This window comes from Electrona antarctica (genome assembly GCF_951216825.1).
Source record: "Electrona antarctica genome assembly, chromosome: 12".
NCBI lineage: Eukaryota > Metazoa > Chordata > Actinopteri > Myctophiformes > Myctophidae > Electrona > Electrona antarctica.
Genome location: NC_136793.1, coordinates 2,230,697 through 2,243,592, shown reverse-complemented (window position 1 = coordinate 2,243,592; position 12,896 = coordinate 2,230,697). Strand labels below are relative to the sequence as shown.

Genomic DNA, 12,896 nt, shown 5'->3' with positions numbered 1-12,896 from the left:
TAGAGAGTACAAACACAGTAAAGAACCTGGGGGTTATCATCCTAACTGTAGGGAGTACAAACACAGTAAAGAACCTGGGGGTTATCATCCTAACTGTAGAGAGTACAAACACAGTAAAGAACCTGGGGGTTATCATCCTAACTGTAGGGAGTACAAACACAGTAAAGAACCTGGGGGTTATCATCCTAACTGTAGGGAGTACAAACACAGTAAAGAACCTGGGGGTTATCACCCTAACTGTAGAGTACAAACACAGTAAAGAACCTGGGGGTTATCATCCTAACTGTAAGAGAGTACAAACACAGTAAAGAACCTGGGGGTTATCATCCTAACTGTAGAGAGTACAAACACAGTAAAGAACCTGGGGGTTATCATCCTAACTGTAGAGTACAAACACAGTAAAGAACCTGGGGGTTATCATCCTAACTGTAGAGTACAAACACAGTAAAGAACCTGGGGGTTATCATCCTAACTGTAGAGTACAAACACAGTAAAGAACCTGGGGGTTATCATCCTAACTGTAGAGTACAAACACAGTAAAGAACCTGGGGGTTATCATCCTAACTGTAGAGAGTACAAACACAGTAAAGAACCTGGGGGTTATCATCCTAACTGTAGGGAGTACAAACACAGTAAAGAACCTGGGGGTTATCATCCTAACTGTAGAGAGTACAAACACAGTAAAGAACCTGGAGGTTATCATCCTAACTGTAGAGTACAAACACAGTAAAGAACCTGGGGGTTATCATCCTAACTGTAGAGTACAAACACAGTAAAGAACCTGGGGGTTATCATCCTAACTGTAGAGTACAAACACAGTAAAGAACCTGGGGGTTATCATCCTAACTGTAGAGTACAAACACAGTAAAGAACCTGGGGGTTATCATCCTAACTGTAGAGAGTACAAACACAGTAAAGAACCTGGGGGTTATCATCCTAACTGTAGGGAGTACAAACACAGTAAAGAACCTGGGGGTTATCATCCTAACTGTAAGAGAGTACAAACACAGTAAAGAACCTGGGGGTTATCATCCTAACTGTAGGGAGTACAAACACAGTAAAGAACCTGGGGGTTATCATCCTAACTGTAGGGAGTACAAACACAGTAAAGAACCTGGGGGTTATCATCCTAACTGTAGAGTACAAACACAGTAAAGAACCTGGGGGTTATCATCCTAACTGTAGGGAGTACAAACACAGTAAAGAACCTGGGGGTTATCATCCTAACTGTAGAGAGTACAAACACAGTAAAGAACCTGGGGGTTATCATCCTAACTGTAGAGAGTACAAACACAGTAAAGAACCTGGGGGTTATCATCCTAACTGTAGAGAGTACAAACACAGTAAAGAACCTGGGGGTTATCATCCTAACTGTAGAGAGTACAAACACAGTAAAGAACCTGGGGGTTATCATCCTAACTGTAGAGAGTACAAACACAGTAAAGAACCTGGGGGTTATCATCCTAACTGTAGAGAGTACAAACACAGTAAAGAACCTGGGGGTTATCATCCTAACTGTAAGAGAGTACAAACACAGTAAAGAACCTGGGGGTTATCATCCTAACTGTAGAGAGTACAAACACAGTAAAGAACCTGGGGGTTATCATCCTAACTGTAGGGAGTACAAACACAGTAAAGAACCTGGGGGTTATCATCCTAACTGTAGGGAGTACAAACACAGTAAAGAACCTGGGGGTTATCATCCTAACTGTAGGGAGTACAAACACAGTAAAGAACCTGGGGGTTATCATCCTAACTGTAGGGAGTACAAACACAGTAAAGAACCTGGGGGTTATCATCCTAACTGTAGAGTACAAACACAGTAAAGAACCTGGGGGTTATCATCCTAACTGTAGGGAGTACAAACACAGTAAAGAACCTGGGGGTTATCATCCTAACTGTAGGGAGTACAAACACAGTAAAGAACCTGGGGGTTATCACCCTAACTGTAGGGAGTACAAACACAGTAAAGAACCTGGGGGTTATCATCCTAACTGTAGAGAGTACAAACACAGTAAAGAACCTGGGGGTTATCATCCTAACTGTAGGGAGTACAAACACAGTAAAGATAAAGAACCTGGGGGTTATCATCCTAACTGTAGAGTACAAACACAGTAAAGAACCTGGGGGTTATCATCCTAACTGTAGGGAGTACAAACACAGTAAAGAACCTGGGGGTTATCATCCTAACTGTAAGAGAGTACAAACACAGTAAAGAACCTGGGGGTTATCATCCTAACTGTAGGGAGTACAAACACAGTAAAGAACCTGGGGGTTATCACCCTAACTGTAGGGAGTACAAACACAGTAAAGAACCTGGGGGTTATCATCCTAACTGTAGGGAGTACAAACACAGTAAAGAACCTGGGGGTTATCATCCTAACTGTAAGAGAGTACAAACACAGTAAAGAACCTGGCGGTTATCATCCTAACTGTAAGAGAGTACAAACACAGTAAAGAACCTGGGGGTTATCATCCTAACTGTAAGAGAGTACAAACACAGTAAAGAACCTGGGGGTTATCATCCTAACTGTAGGGAGTACAAACACAGTAAAGAACCTGGGGGTTATCATCCTAACTGTAGAGAGTACAAACACAGTAAAGAACCTGGGGGTTATCATCCTAACTGTAGAGAGTACAAACACAGTAAAGAACCTGGGGGTTATCATCCTAACTGTAGAGAGTACAAACACAGTAAAGAACCTGGGGGTTATCATCCTAACTGTAGGGAGTACAAACACAGTAAAGAACCTGGGAGTTATCATCCTAACTGTAGAGTACAAACACAGTAAAGAACCTGGGGGTTATCATCCTAACTGTAGGGAGTACAAACACAGTAAAGAACCTGGGGGTTATCATCCTAACTGTAAGAGAGTACAAACACAGTAAAGAACCTGGGGGTTATCATCCTAACTGTAGAGAGTACAAACACAGTAAAGAACCTGGGGGTTATCATCCTAACTGTAGGGAGTACAAACACAGTAAAGAACCTGGAGGTTATCATCCTAACTGTAGAGAGTACAAACACAGTAAAGAACCTGGGGGTTATCATCCTAACTGTAGAGAGTACAAACACAGTAAAGAACCTGGGGGTTATCATCTATGAAAAGGAAACACAAGGAGCAGAAAATGAACCATGTTGTAAATACAAATTGAGGCACCGCAGGGAGTTGAACCCCGTTCTGGTAAAACAGGAGTACCACACCAGTGCCTTAGTTTGTTTTGTAATTTACAGGTCCAAAAGCAATCACATTCATTACAACAGTAATCATTTCACAATTTACATTGTAGAAAAGAATACAGAAGCAAAAGCTAACATTTCAAATTTGCTAAATATTTCTTTAAACTTACTTGCCGACCTCCCACGGCAAGATCATTTGATGATTTATTTAAAAAGAAAAAGTCCTTTATAGCCTACTTAGAAATTCAAATCATAACAGACTATGAATGATAGCCATGATTATGTCTTTACTCACTCCACAAATACATTAAGGAAAACTCCTGACAAACTAAGAAAATATATATTCTCACGCTCATAAAGTGCAAGAAGTGAAAAGTGCAGCAGAAAACGTTTGGGTCATCGGCCCATCGTCAATGCCTCGCCTACTGACCGGCATGAATGACGACGTTTTAGCTGCAAATGGCAGCATAAAGACATCACATCAATACACACCACATAATGTGATCTGAACTGACGCAATGAAACTTCACTCGCACATTATAAAAGACATACATCACATCAATCCACATCACATACCTAACCTAACCCTATGTTCATTATGTGATGTGGGGATGACGAGATGAAGCCTTACTCACAAATGTGAAAGGAGACGAGACATAAACACACATCACATACCGGGCCTGTGTTCATATGTGATGTGGGCTTACATAATGAAGCTTTACTCACAAATTAGATCTGATAATATAGCAGCAACAATGGTCTTATGACCTAGATGTTTGCTGCTGCACTTTATGATCATGAACAAAATAGATTGTCTCCGCCCAAGCAGTTGGCCTTAGGTTTTCATGGCGCGAGTATTTTTTTCCAGCCAGTTGTCCATGTTTCCTACATAACGTCAATTTTAATATAACAGTCACAGATAGTGTTTTCCAAAGAATTTTACATTTAAAACATTATGAGGTGCAAATTATGCAATGGCAGCAGCATTCTTCTTTGCTTCATGTTCTTTGCGCCCCAGTATGTCAGCAATACAATGAAAATTAGTACACAACACTATGGATGACATCAGAACACAACATACAACACTATGGATGACATTAGAACACAACATACAACACTATGGATGACATTAGAACACAACATACAACAGCAATAAACAAAATTCGTATGGCGTGAACGATGCGCCTACATCACTTCCTGTTCTGAACGCAACAGTGTGTACCTCACCTAAATAAAATGAGGCCGACCGACGTGAATGACGCGCAATCTGCAATTGCTGTGAAATAATCACATAAAAAAAAAAATCACATAAATGCACATCACATACGGGGCCTGTCTTCATATGTGATGTGAACTGACGTGATGACGCTTTACCGGCAAATGACGCAACGCAGATGTGAAACGTGTACAGCTCCAATCAAATGAGAAACTGTACGCGAGACACGACCCGAATCACGCACCACATACACTAGTGAAGAACCAGTGCGATAGATAAGAAAGAAGAAATTACTTTATAAAAAAAGAAAAAAATAGCGAAATGCGATTAAAAACTCTGAGACCACAAAAACAAATAACTTTATTAAAGCAAAGAATAGAGACGAGAAAAGATGAAGGTGGGGTAGAAACCATGCATGTCCAAAACAGTTACTTTTGTTTTTTACTTTTATTTAGTTACAAGCTCTTGTTGATACTTCACCGGGTCAATATAGTAAATACAATTATGTTATATTAAATAAAAACAAAATATTCAATATTGGATTATCTTTGCATCGCGAGCTTGTAGATCGGCTATTTTTGCTACTTTAGTGTGTGACACTGTAGCATGACCAAGTAAGGACATTTACACTGTAGCATGACCAAGTAAGGACATTTACACTGTAGCATGACCAAGTAAGGACATTTACACTGTAGCATGACCAAGTAAGGACATTTACACTGTAGCATGACCAAGTAAGGACATTTACACTGTAGCATGACCAAGTAAGGACATTTACACTGTAGCATGACCAAGTAAGGACATTTACACTGTAGCATGACCAAGTAAGGACATTTACACTGTAGCATGACCAAGTAAGGACATTTACACTGTAGCATGACCAAGTAAGGACATTTACACTGTAGCATGACCAAGTAAGGACATTTACACTGTAGCATGACCAAGTAAGGACATTTACACTGTAGCATGACCAAGTAAGGACATTTACACTGTAGCATGACCAAGTAAGGACATTTACACTGTAGCATGACCAAGTAAGGACATTTACACTGTAGCATGACCAAGTAAGGACATTTACACTGTAGCATGACCAAGTAAGGACATTTACACTGTAGCATGACCAAGTAAGGACATTTACACTGTAGCATGACCAAGTAAGGACATTTACACTGTAGCATGACCAAGTAAGGACATTTACACTGTAGCATGACCAAGTAAGGACATTTACACTGTAGCATGACCAAGTAAGGACATTTACACTGTAGCATGACCAAGTAAGGACATTTACACTGTAGCATGACCAAGTAAGGACATTTACACTGTAGCATGACCAAGTAAGGACATTTACACTGTAGCATGACCAAGTAAGGACATTTACACTGTAGCATGACCAAGTAAGGACATTTACACTGTAGCATGACCAAGTAAGGACATTTACACTGTAGCATGACCAAGTAAGGACATTTACACTGTAGCATGACCAAGTAAGGACATTTACACTGTAGCATGACCAAGTAAGGACATTTACACTGTAGCATGACCAAGTAAGGACATTTACAAAAGGTTGAACTATGGATATACAAGGTTTCTGCCAGACAGCCAAAGATAATAAACTACACCACTTACCTTCAATATCAGCCAGTAAACTCAAAACACACACTAACCAAAGAAAAGGACACATCGGCCATCATTTTCTTCCTGTTAGTTTTCACAGATCTACAGCATAGAAGGCTGTAAAAAGTAGGGGTGTAACGATACATGGATGATATTTGTTCATTATGGTGATACGATACAATGATTTGAAATCGATACAATGATTTGAAATCGATACAGCAACTATTTAAAATACTTTTTTTTTTTTAAATCAACTAATTAAACTCTTCTAAAAATGGCTAAATACCACAAAAATGTAGTATTGATACAATCGATTAATTGCATAGCAAAACGATACATAGTCAATGTTGCCGTTTTCATTTCGATATGCTTAGATTCTTGAAATTAAAATCGATTTTTCGATGCCGTTACTATATCGTTACACCCCTAGTAAACAGTGTTAAGCAGGCTACATGCTACCATAATGATACCAGACATAAATCACATAACTCCACAACACACAAAGTCCACTAGTGAAGAACTAGGGCAATAGATAGGCAAGAAGAAAGAAGAAATGACTAAAAAAATAAAATAAAGCGAAATGCGATTAAAAACTCTGAGACAACAAAAATAAATAACTTTATTAAAAGCAAAGAATAGCGTAGAAAAGATGAAAAACACTAGAATTGGACTGGCATTACACACACACACACACACACACACACACACACACACACACACACACACACACACACACGTGTGAAACGATACATGGCACGAATACAACATATGGTATGGTAGCATGTAGCCCACTTACACAAGCAGCAGGAATCAAAAGGTTAAATTACTAACCTTCACTGCTAACAGTAAGCAGCAGCAGCAGCAGGAGAGGAAGACATCAGGATGAAGGTACAAACTCTGTTAGCTTCATGTTCTGAAATGACAGGGGGAAAAAAAATGATTAGTTGTCGGCCTACAGGATGACATTTTGGAAGTCATAACAGTCACTGACAGGGCTGTGTCACCATTATATTAATAACAGTCACTGACAGGGCTGTGTCACCATTATGTTACTGTATTAATAACAGTCACTGACAGGGCTGTGTCACCATTATATTAATAACAGTCACTGACAGGGCTGTTTCACCATTTACTGTATTAATAACAGTCACTGACAGGGCTGTGTCACCATTATATTACTGTATTAACAGTCACTGACAGGGCTGTGTCACCATTATTTTACTTGAACATTGTCACATCAATTGTGATTAACAATTCAACCCATTAAAGGGCCACTTCACCCCTTTTGCAACCAGAGCTTATTTTAATGACGTTTAGATTGATTTAAAAATGTATTAACAGTTTGCAGAATTACAGTACATTTCAAGCACGAACTCAATACAAAGCCTGTTAACTGTGAGTGGACGACCCAATTAAGCATTACACTTGTTTCCAATAGGGTCCACAATGTTCAATTCATCAAAAACATTTAGAGACGTACAAATAGACACAAGAGATAGATCACAAGAAACACTTTCCTGGGGGTTTTATGTGTGCAATATGTTTAACTGTACCATGATGACATGTTCATGACCAAACACCTGTCATGAAAATGTGGTCTCACTTCCTTCCTGGACTACAAATTCACACCTCCATGCAGCCCCCCCCCCCCCCCCCCCCCCCCGTAATTTTGTTCCGTTTGTATACCGAGAGTTACAGACCTGTGGTTACACTTGTATACTCCGAATTACACGCAAGGTATTCTCAAACATTTCATGAATGGAAATAGAAGATCTACCCGCTCAAGTTTTTAGCTTGTACATCGGCCATTTCCACTCAGCTAATTTGACTATATTCAGACCGTGGCCATCTTGCCAGCAAGGTGCTGAGTAGATGCAACTTCCCATTGAGAGCCCATTCATCCAAACAGAAAAGTCCTATCCAATTGTATTAAACAACAACAAACTCACCAACATTGCAGCTGTACAAAAAGCTTGAATTATACTCCATCTGCAAAGTGTGTTTCATTACAAAAAAATCCACCATAGACATGTTATGAGCTACTTCTTGTCAATAAATTCCTTGCAGATGATTATTTTCTAAGTGTCAGAGTTTGGAAGCACTCGTTATCAGTAAAGCAACCTCCTGCTGCCTCCTGCATGATGTGCACAGTCAAAACAGGTGGTACGCATGGGCCGTTGAGTGATATTCAACAAGCGCTTCCAAACTCCAACACTTGGAGAAAAAAAAAAATCACATACAAGGAATTTCTTGAAAGAAGTAGATCATAACATGTCTACGGTGGATTTTTACGAAATAAACACTTTGCAGATAGAGGATAATTCAAGCTTTTCGTACAGCTGCAATGTTGGTGAGTTTGATGTTTAATACAATTAGAGGACTTTTCTGATTGGATGAATGGGCTGTCTATGGGAAGTTGCACCTAGTTAGCATCTTGCTGGCAAGATGGCTGCAGTCTGAATGAGGTCAATTGGGCCACTTCACACCCCTTTTGCAACCAGATCTTATTTTAATGTTTGGGAGACAAGAAATACTTTCCTGGGTAATGTGTCTTTAGATATTTTAGTATTTCAAAGTGTCCATGATGTCATAGACACTGGGCTCATTTACTTCCTGACTACTTCAAGGACTATTAAATGAGGACAGGAGGCGAAGACCGTACGGTGGACTCCATGAAAGGAAAGAAACATGCGCAGTGGGCTATATGCAGCCAACACTTCCACGTTCAGCTTCCTTGGTCTCAATTGCACATGTTTATTTCCTTCCAGGGAACAACATGGAGTCCACCGTACGGTCTTCGCTTCCTAACCATATTTAATTAACCTTGGACTACATGTTGTCTCAGTAAGACAGCCTAGCCCCCCCCCCACACATCCATAAGGAGCAGTTCACCAAAGGCAAAGCATCATGGGAATTGTAGTCCGGGAAGGAAGTGAGCCCAGTGTCCATGACATCATGGACACATTACCCACATAAAAGCCCCAGGAAAGTGTTTCCCCCAAGAATCATTAAAAAAAAGATCTGGTTGCAAAAGGTTGTGAAGTGCCCCTTAAATTATTTTTGGAAAAGTATAAATGCAATTAATGCATATAATTAGTCATATCTGCCTCGTGCAACTTTTTTTTAATGAAGCCTTAAAGCCATGCATGTATTCATATGTTCATCAAACACAATTCAAATTGTTAATCGCAATAATTAGAGTACAGCATCTTGCAATGGGTCTGGTCCACAAGATTCGATACACCACCAAGATACCCATGTACCTGTCTAGATACTACCTTAATGTTAACGAAGTCCACACCCACAACACCAGAGGGAGTGCAACGAACCATGTACAACCCAGATTCGGCACAAACAAGGGACTAAATTATTTTCGCTCCTATGCCACCAAAATGTGGAACGCCCTACCAACTGTCATTAAGACATGCGAATCCCTTGACTCCTTCAAAACCGCTCTCAAAGGGCACCTACGGACGGCTGCAATTCGAAACTGGCCCCGGTAAAATCTGAATCCCCCACCGCACCACATGGTGGACCCTCTTGTAAACATGTGTAGTGCTTAATTGGGTCGTCCACTCACAGTTAACAGCCTTTGTATCGAGTTTGCGCTTGAAATGTACTGTAATTCTGCAAACTGTTAATAAATATTTCAATCAAATGACAATGAATGGTCGACTTAACATGTAATGGTGACACAGCCCTAGTTTCTACTCCAGCCACATGTAATCCAGGTACGTACCGTGGGGGGCCTTCCGTCGCTCGGGTTGAAGATAGCCGGTATTAATAGAGCCGTGTAGGTTGTATGGCACAAACGTCCCGAGCACCGTACACCTCGTAATCTCAGGGAGAGCGTTCGTTGACACCGTTATACGTTTCAGCTCAGCCGAGTAGACACTCTATTACCAGCTATCTCCTGATGACTGCAGCCAAGGTCACCACATGACACCAAGGTCACATGATTAACCTGTAAGACATACATAAACCAACATTACACTCCTTTCCCCCAGATTTTATACATTGTAGAATTCATATAATATTAAGATTATAAAGGATTAAAAAAAACCTAATCTAGATTTACACAAAAAAAAGGTATTGGCATGACAAAAAAATTGCAAATAGCAGATCTACAAACTAACAATGTGTCACATCAGCCACTTTCAAATGGTGAAAATATGGCTGTATCACAATGTAGGTTAGCCGCAATTTGCAACACTAGCAGATCTACAAACTCACAACACGTCGCATCACAATGCATTGTGAGCTTGTAGATCAGACATTTCCAAATGGCCAAAATATGGCCGTAGTAGTAAATGACAGGAGGCTAGTATGTTTAGTAATAATCCAAATCTACACATTTAACTAGTTAATTAAATGATTGACTTTCCACCGTTTAGAACAGGGGTGCCCAAAAGGTAGATCAAAGGCTGTGCAGGTAGATCACATGCCCCGCACCCTAAAGAATATTTAATTTAAATATAAAATATATTTTTTGCATCTGCCATAAAAAAAGGGCCTGTCAGCTCAAACCCACAATGCAATGTTATAGTTTCAAGAGTGTTGCTGTGCACAAACTAGGTAGCATTACAAAAAAAGAAAACTCAACCTATTCCATGACATTTTTAGACTATTTTCAGTAATGGTACTCGGTGGGTAGATCTTGTTGAGCTGGTCATTTTTAAAGTAGCTCTCAAAATAAAAATAAAAAATGCATGGGCACCCCTGGTTTAGAACAATGTTTAGTGTTTGCTTCCTTCTCAAAAAGGACATATTGTTGTACATTTCTCCCACTATAGACAACCAACAGTCTGATGAAAACACACCTGTTTAAACAATAGCAGTGTTAATGGAAGGTAAAACCACTAATGTTTAAACAATAACAAGTGTTAATAGTAGATAAAACCGCTCAAACAAACATACCTTGAACAGCAAGTTGCCCCAAACACAAACAGCAGCTGTGCGCACGCTACTTAAATCTAAAGCCCCGCCCACTGGATTTGGCCTGTTCAATTTTTACGTCACATCCGAGTGATTGGATCATCGCACGCACACACACACACACACACACACACACACACGCACACACGCGCGCGCACACACGCACACGCACACACGCACGCACACACACGCAGGGAGGCGAGTGGCAACGTTTTATATTAAATTGAATTATGCATGAATAAATTATAAACGTTTTATTGATTCAGCTTTATTGATTCAAGAAACCAAAACTAACAGATAATAAACACAGCCTATATTATACTCTGTTACAACAAGGAAGACCATCTATTCTCATTTAGCTTAGTAATAAATAAATAAATAAATAGACAGACAGACAGACAGACAGACAGACAGACAGACAGACAGACAGACAGACAGACAGACAGACAGACAGACAGACAGACAGACAGACAGACAGATATGTTTCATGCATTTTTGTAGGTTATAATTATTTGAATAAATATGGTCCACTTAGTTAAAACAATGGACACATGATGGAGTCATGATGGGGAGGTTCCAGGGGGTCCTTGGGGAGGTTCCAGGGGGTCCTTGGGGGGGTTCCAGGGGGTCCTTGGGGAGGTTCCAGGGGTCCTTGGGGGGGTTCCAGGGGTCATTGGGGAGGTTCCAGGGGTCATTGGGGAGGTCCCAGGGGGTCCTTGGGGGGGTTCCAGGGGGTCCTTGGGGAGGTTCCAGGGGGTCCTTGGGGGGGTTCCAGGGGGTCCTTGGGGAGGTTCCAGGGGTCCTTGGGGGGGTTCCAGGGGGTCCTTGGGGAGGTCCCAGGGGGTCCTTGGGGGGGTTCCAGGGGGTCCTTGGGGAGGTTCCAGGGGTCCTTGGGGGGGTTCCAGGGGGTCCTTGGGGAGGTCCCAGGGGGTCCTTGGGGGGGTTCCAGGGGGTCCTTGGGGAGGTCCCAGGGGGTCCTTGGGGGGGTTCCAGGGGGTCCTTGGGGAGGTCCCAGGGGGTCCTTGGGGGAGTTCCAGGGGGTCCTTGGGGAGGTTCCAGGGGTCCTTGGGGAGGTCCCAGGGGGTCCTTGGGGGGGTTCCAGGGGGTCCTTGGGGAGGTTCCAGGGGGTCCTTGGGGGGGTTCCAGGGGGTCCTTGGGGAGGTTCCAGGGGTCCTTGGGGAGGTCCCAGGGGGTCCTTGGGGGGGTTCCAGGGGGTCCCCAGCAGGGGTCCTTGGGGGGGTTCCAGGGGGTCTCCCGGGGGTCCCCAGCAGGGGTCCTTGGGGAGGTCCCAGGGGGTCCTTGGGGGGTTCCAGGGGGTCCTTGGGGGGGTTCCAGGGGGTCTCCCGGGGGTCCCCAGCAGGGGTCCTTGGGGAGGTCCCAGGGGGTCCTTGGGGGGGTTCCAGGGGGTCCTTGGGGGGGTTCCAGGGGGTCCTTGGGGGGGTTCCAGGGGGTCTCCCGGGGGTCCCCAGCAGGGGTCCTTGGGGAGGTTTCAGGGGGTCCTTGGGGAGGTTCCAGGGGTCCTTGGGGAGGTTCCAGGGGGTCCTTGGGGGGGTTCCAGGGGGTCCTTGGGGGGGTTCCAGGGGTCCTTGGGGAGGTTCCAGGGGGTCCTTGGGGGGGTTCCAGGGGGTCTCCCGGGGGTCCCCAGCAGGGGTCCTTGGGGAGGTTTCAGGGGGTCCTTGGGGAGGTCCCAGGGGGTCCTTGGGGAGGTTCCAGGGGGTCTCCCGGGGGTCCCCAGCAGGGGTCCTTGGGGAGGTTCCAGGGGTCCTTGGGGAGGTCCCAGGGGGTCCTTGGGGGGGTTCCAGGGGGTCCTTGGGGGGTTCCAGGGGGTCCTTGGGGGGGTTCCAGGGGGTCCCCAGCAGGGGTCCTTGGGGGGGTTCCAGGGGGTCCTTGGGGGGTTCCAGGGGGTCCCCAGCAGGGGTCCTTGGGGAGGTTCCAGGGGGTCCCCAGCAG

The 12,896-nt window shown here is 43.3% G+C and overlaps 1 long non-coding RNA gene across 1 annotated transcript; it reads right to left on the bottom strand.

Moving 5' to 3' along the window:
- Positions 1-5,906: 5,906 nt before the first annotated feature.
- On the bottom strand, positions 5,907-10,947 carry LOC306933261. Its single transcript, XR_013791205.1, has 3 exons — positions 10,929-10,947; positions 9,751-9,975; positions 5,907-6,924 (listed from the first exon to the last, which is right to left on the bottom strand). It is a non-coding gene; the product is annotated as an uncharacterized lncRNA (long non-coding RNA).
- Positions 10,948-12,896: the final 1,949 nt, after the last annotated feature.